Genomic DNA, 13,975 nt, shown 5'->3' on the forward strand with positions numbered 1-13,975 from the left:
AATTTAGCGGTGGGAATGGCATCGATAGCTCTATCGGTTGTCCAACTATCGATGTTTTACGACAACTGGTCACACTGCCAAAAGTGTTGTGCCACAAACGGTGGCGCCCTCTGCCGTTTTATTTTGCGTTTTAAGGTAATACATGTTACTCCGTTAGATGGAGCCAGGTGGTGCCTTTTTGTTGTTTTTATTTAAATATTATTTTAAATCACTTGTAAGAAACAAATTAAAAACAAAAAGTTTAATTAAAAAATAAATATGATTTAAACTAAATCTTAAATCATCTCGAAATTTTGGGAAATGTTAAAGTGAAACAAACGAATGATTTAAGCGTTTAAGATCAACGAAACATTTTTGGACCATTATTTTCATTTTAATGGGCAAAATAATGATATATTTGTTGGAAGGTACAGAATGAAGCGCTTCCTGAATCGGAAGCCCTAATAAAAATTAACAGATAGTATTTTTAAAGATATTACCAAAAAGTCATTGTTGGTTTTGAATATAACGCTTGGTTAATATTGAATTTAAAAGGAAAGAACAGGGACAAAATGTAGTTTTCTATATTTTGAATTTGGAAATATTAAAAACTAACCGATAGTATAACGTTTATTTTTATGAAATAAAACAACAAATTCTTCATAACATTTTGGAGCCCATCTTTTTTTAAGATCTCTATGTTTATGTTATTAATTTTAAATTAATTTAAAAAGCGCAAATTTTCCACCCAATTACAATTAAGGTGATTGATTTTATTGACAATTAAATGCTTTTGTTACTCGCTTTTGGCTTTTTAAATTGTTAATACATTTGAAGGGGTATCTTCTAATACCAAATTACATCCAAAAAAATTGTAACATTTAACTATGGGGTATGAAAAATTTCTCAATAGATAAGTTTTAATTTATTACCATGAAGGTAAGAAAGTAGAGCTTATGTGGTTTAAAAATAAGACCATAGACTACAGTTTTTGACTCTTCGGTATAGAAATAAAACTAAATAATAATTTATATTATTTAGTATGGAATTATTACTTATACTTTTATACCGTCTGGGTGCATATATTGAAATGTATTTTTTTATTGTATTATTTTTATTGCCGCTATTTTAGTTAACCTTCGATTGCCAAGCACTTTGTTTTCATCATGCAGTTTGGCCATCGCTCGAGATCTTAGAACCCATATATCTTGAATATCTCAAGCTGTTTTTGGGCAATTAAAGTAAAAGCTGGTCGAAGAATTCAAACCCACTGGGATGCGTGTGTGTGGGTGAGGCTTTAAGGCCGTTTTTATTTAATTACACACAGACAGAGGGCAGCACGGGGAAAAGGACATTTGAAGCGTTGTACATAAATGAAAATGAAATAAATTAAAATAAGTGTCGAAGCAAAAGGCAAGGGCAAAGGCAAAAAGGACCAAAGGATGTTGGCTTTTCGAGTGTGTGGGTAGTAATCTTATGCGTCGCATGTGAAAGCTTTCCCTGCTTTCCCCACACTCGCACACACGTAAATCTCTCTAATGTGCATGCATTTGTAAAGTTCGAGTATCCTTTTTTTATATATGTATTTTTTTTTTTTTTTTTTTTTTACTTTTCCCCATATATGGCCGTACATTTATTTATCTTTTTTCTGGCCTCGCCAAGGCAACTCGAAGAACGAGGGAAAAGGTCGAGATGGCCGGTCGAGCAAAGACAAATTCATGTTGCATTCGTAGCTTAAGGATATTATTGTATCCTTTGCATCCTTTGTGCCCTGAGCTCTTTTTTCTTTTTCTTTTTGCATACTTTATTTTTACTTTGCTCCCTTCTGCTGTTGCTGTTGTTGTTGTTGTAGTTGTTTTTGTTGTTGTTGTTGTGCCCAGCGCTTTGTTTTAAAGTCCAAAGTGAATCCTGGGGAAAAAAATGAAATCAAACAAGGGACAAAGAACGCAACTGAACATGAAATTCAACAAGAAATTTGAAGTTAAGCTCACAAATGTGAGTGCAAGATAATATTCTTTTGGAAGTGATAATGCTCTACTGTTGGTCTTAGCTTTATTTTATATTTATGTGGCTATTACTATCGATTATGGTTCCCATAATTTTGTATAAAATCTTGAAAAAACCTATGGCATTAATGTAAGCATAGATAAGAAAACACAACGCTTGTTGCTTTAGGTTTCTTTCTTTTGATTTGATTTGATTTTTTCTTGTTTCTAATTTAACACTCTTCTAATTTAAAAAGTTTGGTAGTGAAAAAACTTAATTTAATTGCAAAAATATAAATTTATTAATGGCAATAATACTTTTATTACTCTTATATCCTTTTAGATATAATACATTTTCTAGTGTTCGTAGAGCGTACTACTGTTATTTTCAACTTACTTAGTTTTGGTGATAACCTTTTTTTTTTAAACATGATTAAAGAGAAAGTGTATCCAAATGGTTATATTTTCTCCATATATATTTATGTATCCTCGTGTATATAAGTACGTATGCATAATGCATGTGGGCTGATGTAAATGCAAAAATAAAACTGCGAATGGCCAACTGCGGCCGACCCGTATCCTTTGTGTCCTTGTGTGTGAGTTTAAGTGTAAGTATCCATCAGAAATGTGCGAGTTTTAGATTTATTTGTAGTTGCACAAAAAACCAAAAAAAAAAAAAAAAGTGAAAAAAGGAGCCGAGTAACCAAAAGCAAAGGGACTGGACGGAACTGAAAGGGATATATATCCCCAGGAAAACTTTATTTTAATTTTAATGTGGGCGCTTGTAATGCAAAGTAGATGCCCAACAAAAGTTTCCTTTTGGTTCGAATGGATATGGGGGTGAACTGAACTGAACTGAAGCTGGGAGCTGGGAGCTGGGAACTGGGAGCAGGTGTCCTGGCTGCCGTTCGATTTCCAGGACCCGACTGCCAGGACTTCATCTTAATGGGCTTGCCGCACTTTTACAAATTGGCTCAATTGCAAGTTTATGCGTTGTCCACGATTGGATGCCCTCCCCATACCCGATTCCGGATCCCAAACTAATGCCGCCATATGTGCCCCGGACTCGTTAACCTTTTCTGATTCGATTTCGCAGACTGTATCTGACTTTTGCCGATGTTCTGGTTTTCAAATTCCCGGCACAAGATTTTTATTTAGCTGATAATAATATTGAGTGCTGGTAACGATACAAATTGTAGCAACAGTAATGGAAAAAGAACAGAGGTAAGGGCCATATAAAATAAAATAAATCAAAGTGCAAGATACCATTAATTGTTATAAATTGTTAAATTCAAAATTGATGTACTGAGAGAAGTATTTAAAAACTGTTTAGTGTTAATTAAATTCGAACAACATTTCAAAATAATTTTCGAAGTTTTCTCAATTTTTTTGATTTTAACTATATTATTAATACTGATAAAACGTTCACTTATGTAGAAGTTGTTAATCAATATATATCAAAATGTAAGTATTTAATTAAAAGTTGTATGTATGTCTAAGACATAAATAAATAAATTGATTGATATTTTGTAATGTAATAATAATGTAATAATGTAATATTTTACGTACTTTTTGGTGAATCGAATCCGCCAAAATTTCCCACCTAGTGAAAACCGGAATGGTTTGTTTTGTCTCCGTTTCTGTTTCAGCCATTGTTATGGGGTATCATGGCAAAAAATTGTATTACACCTCAATAACAACACCAGGACATGACGGAGGGGGATTCTTTTTTTTTTCCATCGACTAGAGGGGCAGGATACTTGCCCCCTCACCAAACCACCCCCTCTTCCCACCCACGCCCATGTCTGCTAAGTATGTGTGACAAGTGATGCGTGTTTTGTTGCGGCCACTGTCCGAGTTTCTCCTTAAGTGATGTCCTTTTTTTATGGACTAGACGGGCCCACGTCCTCCGGCCACTCCCCCTTTGGATTTTTCCAGCAACTTTTTTTCATGCTTAATTGAATGGGTCAGTCATGGGCCGTTGTCCGGTTGCCCACACGGTTGCCATAAGCACTGTCCACCCGGAAATGTTCAATTCAATTTTTTTATTGAGCCCCATCGCCATGGCCGCTACTAGCGCTACCCAGTTGGCTACTTTTTCGGATTTCGTATTATTTGGCCATCGATCAAAAACAAAAAAAATATATAAAATTTGCAAAAAGTAATATAATTCTTAGGTTGAAATATTTTAACAAAAAATGTTCACATCCAATTTGGTTTACTTTTTAGAGTTCAATATTTTTCTGATTGTACCATTGTTTAATTTAAGAAGCTAAGGTTTTTAATTTTTATCATAAAACTATCAACAAACATATTGGCTCACGGTTTTAAGCCTCATAAAAAAACATTATTTTTAAGTATTTAGATTTTTGTATTTGTCCATAAAATAGGCAAGTTGTTTTAATTGAAATTAAATTATTTGACGTTTTTTGGCACTGCTTTATTTTAAGAGGTAAGTTTCTCATAGTTTTAAGTATCTTATTGTTTCTTTTAACTAAATATAGATATTAGCTAAACTTAGCTATTTGTAATTGCTGTTTTTGATAAGCTTTCGCTGCCACCACTGGTCCCTTGCCTTTTTCACCCATGTGGTTATTGAATATCGAGCACGTATCGTCCCTTACCCACTTCATTCATACCACTCTGGACTTGCTCCTTTGTTATTCCTTGACGCTTCTGGTCATTATTAAGGTTATCTGTCGCTTATTATTATCCCGACGGTTATTGTCATCCGGCAGTAGACCTCCCGACTCCGAATCCGAATCCGATTTCGATTCCGGTCCATATCCATGTCTGTGGCCATTAAAACAAATATGGATCTGGACTTTAACTATGCTTAGCACGCACCAACAGCTTGGCACTTTTTTTTGCCAGTCACTTTTTTATGGATTGGATGTTGGCAAAGTGATATAAAAGGCTGGATAAGTGCTTAAATCGCATGGAAAGTGAACATAGGCTGCCAAGGGAGTGGACAAGTGCTTTAAACTATAAACTGATATATACAAAATATTCTTATAAATTTTTTGTAATCAAAAAAATTAAATTCTAAATATTAACAATTAAAATATAGTCGAGGACCAAGTGTTACTTTTGGTACTTCAATATAATTTACAACTAATTGTTATTGCTATAACTTTTAAAAACCCATAATCTTATTTATAACACTTTGAATAAATTTAAATTAACATTTTTAAATCCATTTTTTTCTAATTTTTTATTATATTAATATATAAATATATAAATTTCACAAATAATTTTTATTGCTATAACATTTAGATCTTATTAATAACTTATGCATTTTTTAACTGATTTGCCTTTGAGAATCTTATTTAATCTATCTCGCTTAAGAAAGTTGATCAGGTTCTTTAAATAAACAATATTTCAAAAAATATTATAGTAATGCATTATCTTTTTATTGACACAGAAATATAAAAAACTAACTTTTGTCACAATAAATAATAAGAAGCATATGAGTTATTATAAATGGAAGTAAGGAACTGCCCAGATATCACCCCCAAACAATCAACCACCGAAGCACTTATATCCCAAAACCCATCATAAACAAGGGCAGCAAAAAATATTAATGGCAAAACTGCAATTTGCACAAAATTCGCAATATTTTTTTTTTTTGCTGATCTATTTTGGCGACGGGCCCATAAAAAGTAATTTCCATAAAAAAAAGGAAATCATAAAACGCGGTTTACAACTCCCATGTGTGTAATCGGCGACGTTTAACTCGAGGGTGGAACGATTGAGACATTGCGTGACCTTTTATCCCCTCAGAATATATCCTAGCCCATGTATGAAGTTGTACTTGTACAGTTTAGAGTGTAAACGAAAATGTAAAACCATTTAAAATCTTATTTTGATTTTTTGTTGTGTGAAAATAATGAAAATGTTTGTGGGCAGGGGTGAAAAGCATGTTGAAAAAGGATTGATATTTACAGCAAACACTTCGCCATAAAATCTTGAACCGAATTGCAGTATGTTTGCGTTTTTATTATAAAAATATCAGTTAAAAATGTTTTTATGGAGCTATTTTTTTTACAATTACAAAATTACGTTAAAAGAGCTGAAAATGTAATATTTATATTAAATTGTAAAACCCAATACTATTTAAAATCAACTTATCTATTTAGATATTTCCCTAAAAGGACTCATTATGCTTTTGATAGCTTTTCATATTCAAATAATATTTTCATCCCTTTTGATAACATTAAATTTAATTGTTTGATATTTGGTTCAGGTCTGTTTTATAAATTATTATGCAATACATATACATTTCCTCTCTAAAATTGCCAACTTTTAGCACACTCTAAAACACTCCACTTCACACTTCTGCACCTGTCCGGTATTTATCTTTGTCTTTATGATGGCTCAAAAAGTCGGCGGAGGGGGTTAAGGACTGGTCTGGGCTCACAAGGGATATATGGGGTTAAGCGAGCTGTTGTGTGTGTTTGTTGGGGCAAAGTGTTATTGCACTTGAAACGCGCTGACAAGGGTATTTGACACAAATTCGCGTAGTTTTTCAGTTTTGACACATGTCACTCAAAACACACACACACATACACACACCCAATGGCACAGGTATACATGTGTGTACACAGACAAAAATGTTAACTAATATTGTATAGTTATCCTAATAGTATTGAAGACAAAGATATTTGGGATATAAATTAAAACTAGAGCAGGTAATTTATTAATAAATACTAATAGAGTAATACAAATTAATGATAAGAAAAATAAAATCATTTATATTTAACAACTTTACCTATGGCTTGTGAATACTTAATAAATAAGAAACTCGGAATACACTATTTTTGTGTTCAATCAGAAACAAATAGAAATCCTCGAATTGTAATAAATTATATAAATATTTTTTAAATAATTTAATAGCTTATAGGTCAATAGATTTTATTTGGGCTTATTGCCGTGAAGCTATTTACATGTTTTTCTAGTGTAGGTGTTGTCATAGTTGTTTTTGCTGCTGGCTCGTTGACAAATTACTTGACAGGGGGCTTCCCCTTCTCCTCCTTTGGCCCCGTCTTTTGTCCCCTGGTGTTTATTATTATCCCAGCGGATGTCCTCACATGTCCTTTAGCCCCTCTGGGGCCAACCCCTTTCGGACTGAGGCTAATAAATAATAAACAAACCTTGTCCCGTCCCCACTTCCTTCCTTTTCCCCGTCTTTTTTTTTTTTTTTTTTGTTGAGGTTGACAAATGTGTCAGAATGCAAATCCGCAACAATTAAAAGAAAAATCAACACAAAAGCACAAAAGGGAAGGAGATGGAATAAGAGGTTAGGAAATAGGACTACGATTTCATTTGGTTATAATATACCCTTTTAATAAATTGTAGGAAGCTTAAAATACAAAAAAAAAAATAGTAGCTACATTATATTTTAAAAAAAAATTTTGTAATAGGAAAAAAAGTTACACTTCAGACACATCTGTTATTAGGAAAAAAATAATAAAATTGTGTTCTTGTATGTAATATAAGTAATTTTATGGATATCAAATGATATAACTAGACAAATAAAACTGGACCAACTAATTATATATATTAACGATATATTATAAATTAAAGTATTTATTAATATTGTAAGTAATTGTAAAAATTTTTGCTTACAATTACAATTAAATAACTATTTTCTTCTGTCATGCATAAGTAATGCTATATTTTACTTAATTTTTAAAATAAATTTTTCTTCATTTGTTAAATTGTTTAAATTGGGATTATTGCAATCGTTTTGTTTCGATTACTATTGTAGTTCTATGAAAAACAATTAGATTGTATAATAAATAATGTATAAATTTTAATAAAATAAAGCCGTTAACCAAAATTTGCATAAATGTTCTGTTTAAATAAATAGTACCCTTCGTTTCTGAAGGGTATATGTAAAGTGTGGCACCGCCTTGTAACCAGCACCACTCTCCCACTCACCACCCACCCACTCACCCACTTCAGTGGCACTTGCCACCGCTTTGCCAGCCATTGTCGTTCCACTTTAGAATTATTTGCACAAAATCTTTCAGCGGCTGCAAGGATTTTTCGCTCCTGTGCTCCTTGAGCTTCCGCCGACCAACTTGCTTCATAATTGTCCTTCCTCTTTCGAGGAGGCGGTGGGTGTGGCAGTGGGTGACTGAGTGGGTGGTGGTGCTGGTGTCGTTGCTTAGCGGTCTTGCAACTTGAACGCCTTTCCTTGCCTCTAACTACGGAGGAAAATAAAAATATATATAATACACCGAAAACTTCCTTATATATAAAACATTTTTTTAATATTCTTTTTGAAAACCTTAAATATATCAATATGTATACCTAGAAGGGAATTGAATAATTTTCAGTTGTGTTTACATTTCAATTTCATATTTCAAATAGTAAAAACTAAAATTACATGGTATACACATGTATATAGATAATTTAATATATATTCAATTTTAAGTTGAAATTAAATTATAATTAATATAATAATATTAAAAATCTTCGCCAATTTTGGCAAGTTTTTTCTTTGTGTAGAAAGAAGGAAAGCCCAGGAAAATGGGAGTGGAAAGTAAAAAATCGTTATTTTTCTGCAGTTTTTTTCATCTTTTCTTTATTTCCTTCTCAGTTCTCATTATTATTTACCCTCCTCGGTGACGCCGCTGGGCATTTTTGGTTTATCGTTTTAATTGGCTTGGTTTCTTTGGCAGGGGCGGTGGTTGTAGGGGGTAGGGGGGATTGAGGTGGCATGGGCTGGGCGAAAGGGTGTCATCGATAAGCTCCACGTGTGTGTCAGAGTGTTCGGCTAATGATAAGCACACAGAACTTATTCAAACCGGCGACAATGTCACACATGCGGAAATCTACTAATTGGGGGCAAATTAGTTTCGAAAAGATACCAGAAGACTGGCATATTTCCAGAGCCCTTAAGAGAGTTCAGCCAACAAACAAACGAACATCGAGAGCTTGGTTTTTCACGATTTAAACAAACCAAACATTAATATGATGTACAAATTTGCCTATAAATGAATAAATTTTTTTTCTAAAAATGTTGAAAAAATTTAATTACTTATAAAAAAAATAGAAAATTTATTTTAAAATTATTTTGCAAAAGAGTGATGGGAATTATTAGATAAGGTGCAGAGCTACAAAAATCAGTCAGTCTTTGTAATATGCGTATAGTTTTGGCCATGTTAAAACAAAAAAGGGTAAAAAGTTTTTTTTTTTTTTGCAAAATTATTATTTAATAATTAGTATTTTTGCCACAACAGTAAAACTATGGGCCCAATAATGAAGAGTCGCACCTCTTTGATCTTGTACTATAATTCCAAATTTTTTGGCATTCAAACCTTGAAATTTTTTATTTTTGGCCCGTTTTATCAAAAAACGTGATGTAACCCCTTATAAAAAATTCGAAAAGCGTACAAAAATAGTGAAGATTGTTAGCTTACATCATCAGCTGCACAAATCGGTCTTCCTTTTAGCAGTCCTTTTAAGTTTAGCCAAGTTTGGCATATTCATATAATATCTAAAACATTATTAATTTCAATAATAGACATATTCATATAATATTTAAAATATTATTATTTTTAATATATGACTTATTCATAAATTATTTAATATATTATTATATTTAATATTTGACATATTCAGATAATATTTAAATTATTATATATATAATAAATTAAATTATAAATATAAATGTATATATATATATGATTGACTGAAATATATTTTAGACTAGGGCTAATAACGATGTTCTAAGTGAAGCCAATTAGTTAGTTTGATTTTGTTTTCCCGGTGACTTTTTGCTTTGTTTTCCACCATTTTTCCGTGGCTCCAACGGAATTTTTCCGCCGAATCGAATCCGCTGGCTGGCGAATTTGCGAGCGGCCTGGCAATCGAAATCCGCTCATTGGCTGCATTGACTCAAGCGGAACGCGTAGTTTTGGTTGGCTATCAAAGTGTATGTGTGTGTGCGGTTGCAATAGTGGTTGTGGTTGTTCCTCAGCCTCCGTGTGTGTGTGTGTGTGTGTGTGAGCAGCACCCCTGTCCGATACAGATGCCTGATTAGAGGAGTTTTGATATAGTAATCGACCGCAGCGTGTAATAATTCCTGCGGTTTCATAATGCCCAACCACACTCACACACACACACATACACATATCCTTGGTGGTGCGCAACCGCTGACACCAACACATATACCACCCCTTAACCCATGTCCCACACTTAACCCCCTTTCGAAGAAACCGCAAAACGACGGAGGGTTGCAAAGGCCTACGAAATAATGCGAAAAACCGAAAAAACCTAAGGAAGTATTTAGCACCGCCCTGTAGGGAATTTTTTTTTTTGTTGACTTTTTTTTTTTTTTTTTTTTGTTCTTAGATGGGCGGGCGGTTGGTTGTGCCCCATGTGGTTGCGATTTTTCACTCATTCTTTGGGTTTTCTTGGCCGCAAATGGCAGCCGCAAGATATCGGCCCTCTCGCTCGCTCCCCCATTAGCCCCGTCTCTTTCCCGCATGATGCAGCCATCTCTTTCGCGCTGGCTTACCAATTCCTGGTTTGCCACAAAGCCGCGTCTCCAACGCTTTGCTTTTGCTGTTTTATTTTTTTTGTTTTTGTGAGGTGAGATTTTTCTTTTTGAGTCCTTTCCAAGACAAAATTCCTTCGGGGGTTGAAGAAAAAAAAAAAGAAAACAAAAAAAATGCAAAGAAATGCCAAGGAAAGCCTGGGAAAAAACTCAAGAAGTTCGTTCGTCTCTTTCGGGCCTGTCTGTTTACCTCTCACTCTTGCCAGGCATTTTTTCCAGAGTGCGCCAAAAAATTGAGCGCAATTTTTCTAAGACTCGTGGTGGGTTGCCCTTTTTTCGTGGGGGTGGTAAGGGGTGAGGTGGTGAGGTTGTGGGTGGTGGGGTAGGTGGATGGCAGTAATGGGTGGTGCTACGGCGGCTCTGGCCAACTTGAAGACGTCGTTGCGGCCTTTCTGCTTGTGGTGTAGTTGACGTTTTCTGGTTTCGGTTTTCGGTTTTCGGTTTACTTGGCCCTTTGCCCCTCCCTCTGCCGGCGTCGCTGCCGACGTCGTCGTCAGCGTCGACTGCGCTGTCGAACAACAACCGCTGCTACTGGTTCTCGCGGTAAATGTTAAGCCAAAAAGAAGGAGAAGTGGCATCCAAGCATCCAAGCACCCAGAACAACAACAGCAGCCAGGCTTGTGAAAAAAAATTCCAAGAAAACATCGACAGTCGGACCTCGGTAAGTCGAACATTAAGTAGGACCCATCAAAATGTCCTGTAATCATTGGAAAATATACTCGATAATACTCGGTACACAAGATATCTAACAGATTGTAAATTTTGAGCATTACTTAATTCTGGTAGCTCTTAAATTTTGTATTTATTTTTAATTTTATCGTGTGATCGACAGTTGTAATAAAAATCTTACATTCTTCTCTGTGATAGCGTTAACTAAATCCGGAATTGCAAAAGTTAATGGGCAATAGTAAAAATTTTCCAATAAGTACCTTTTTGGTCCTTCGCGCCGGATTTGAAAAATACATTTTTCTTTTTAAGAATATTTGGCCTGAAACCTCTTATTTTTAGTTTTATGAGTATTTAATTAGTCATATGTTTCTTTTAATAATGTGTTAATAATATGCTTAGTTTAATTTGTAACTGATTGACAAACGTACTGATTTAAAGAATGGGCTATTTATTTCTTTTCGTTATTTTCGCTAAATGGAGTTTCAACTGTATATACCCCCTGCAGTTGAGTAAGAAGTCGACATAGACGTTCCCCTGGGGGGCGGGGTGATGTCGCTCTAGGATGAAGGACGGGGGTGTTCTGGGGGGTGGTGGGGTAGTGGGGTAGTGGGTGGTCCCGCTTCTTTTCGCCTGTGATTATGATGAGGCGTCGTCTGCGCTCCATCGTCCTTCACATCCTTCGCATCCTCCGGCGACTTCGTGAGTCCTGCGTGAGACTTCGTTACTTTTGGATGCTGGGAACACGAACGTTCTTCTATTTCAAATCGTGGGGCCCTCTGCCGGCGTCGCTGTCGCGGTCGACGTTGCTGCCGGCGTCGGTGGTCGACGTTGCCAACCGCTCGTAGTGGTCGCGTTCATGGTTACCGCAAAAAAATAGTTTAATATCTCCGTGTCGTTTGATTCGATCGCCAGTCTCAGCCCCCGTATATGTGTCTGTGTCTGTGTCTCTGAGTCCCTGCATCTGTATCTGTATCTTTAGCTGTGTCTGAGTGCGTGTGTGTTGTGTGTGCCGGTGGCTAAACAAAATAACCACAATTAAAAAGCCCAAAATTGAAAAAGTCTGGTCAAAATTCAATTAATTTTTTTGAAGTGCTCATGGTGTAATAACAACATAAAAGGCAAATAAAATATCTACATAAATCCAACTCGTATTTTTGGTGCTGGGAGATATGTAAAAAACCTGAAAACTGCGAAAAATAAGTAAGTTGAAGGTAAATAAACAAGATCGTCCCTAAAATATAACATTAGTGATCTTCAAGCATATAAATTTCGTAAATAAAAAAGCTTCTACTGGATATTAATGCAATTTTGTTCAAATGATCAGCAGACAAAAACAAAAATATTTAAACAAAGTTTTTACACCGTATATTTAGCTAAGTTTAACTAACTTGCTAAGTTTTTTTTTGATTCGGCACATTTTATTTTGATTGTGCTTATAATATTTATATTAAAAAGTATTTTAATTAAATGTTTCAGAAAAATGTATGCCGTGTTTTAATATTTAATCAAATAAAAATATTAAACATTTTAGTTAATCATTAATCATTATTGGACTAAATTGGTTCTTAACAGATTTTCACTTATTAAAAAAATATGTCATACAATCCAATTATTTAAAGAAGTTTTTCTGATAATGATTTTTACATTGTATAATTCAAATTAAATATTTCAAACATATTAAATATAAGAATTATATTTTATTTTACACCATAAATTGTAGCTGTCGATTTTAATTACATTATGTTCATCAATAATTATTATATTATATGATATATTTTTATTTAAGATCGATTTAAATTTTCGGCACTTAATGTTTAGCCTTTATCATAATTTTCAAGTCAAATCTACTGGTTTTCTAAGTCCCACAATTCCGCATAAATTCTTATTTTTGCCCACGAGTTAACTTACATTTGTTGGTCTAATTGTGTGGCTAGCCCCGTCACCGACTTGTTTGTTAACCAATTATTTAGACCGACTTTGGCGGAACCCCTCTTTCAAACACGATCCCTGTTCCTCCCCTTTTCCTCTCATCTGTGGCCACATATGTCGCCACATAGTCGCTTGGCCAGCTGATTTGGCCGGGCATCTGCAATCGGCAGCGGGCAAAAAATGCATTTAAATATATATAAATATATAAATTTACACGTACACATATGTATTCATTTCAGAGCGGAAGTTGTAAAAACGCGAATACGCAGCGTATATATATGTATGGATATATATCTTTAGGTCTGCTTGTATTTGTGCACCACTTGCTACAACAATACAAAACAAGAAGAAAATTTCAGGGATTTTTATTACCAGCTGCTGTAAATACTCTTTTTTTTGTGAATATATTTCCTATTAATTTTAAAAATTAAATTACTTAAAATTGTATACAACATTTTTTTTTAACAATTTTGTTGTAAGAATTTTATTAGTTAATACATTTTTTTTCTTTTTGAAATATATTATAGCTTAATACCCAAATTTGTGGATTGTTCTTTTTGTGAACTAATCTTTTGTAAATAATTGTTTAATTTCGGCACATAAATTTTTGGCATTTCCATTTTGCAATAAATATTTAGTAAGCTTTGGTTATTGGTTTGGAAATTGATTGACATTAGAAATGGAAGTCTAAAAAAGGCTTTATTTAATTACACTTTAATTTATAGCAATAACTTTATTTTTTATCATCGGTTGATATACTCGGTTATTGATATAACTTTAATGACTGAAAAATCGGCCGATAAAAGTATCCTGAAAATAGTTGGCAAAAAAGGTAAAGAACGCC

At 34.1% G+C, this 13,975-nt stretch overlaps 1 protein-coding gene across 1 annotated transcript in view; it reads left to right on the forward strand.

Moving 5' to 3' along the window:
* The first annotated feature begins 12,102 nt into the window (after nt 1-12,102).
* LOC108145172 overlaps nt 12,103-13,975 on the forward strand; it is a 33,747-nt gene continuing 31,874 nt past the window's right edge. The window contains exon 1 of the mRNA XM_017270416.2: nt 12,103-12,402. The gene's annotated coding sequence lies outside the window, so the exon portion shown is untranslated. The remainder of the gene's footprint in view (nt 12,403-13,975) is intronic.

This window comes from Drosophila elegans, unplaced genomic scaffold (assembly GCF_018152505.1).
Source record: "Drosophila elegans isolate 14027-0461.03 unplaced genomic scaffold, ASM1815250v1 contig_149, whole genome shotgun sequence".
NCBI classification, from domain to species: Eukaryota; Metazoa; Arthropoda; class Insecta; order Diptera; family Drosophilidae; genus Drosophila; species Drosophila elegans.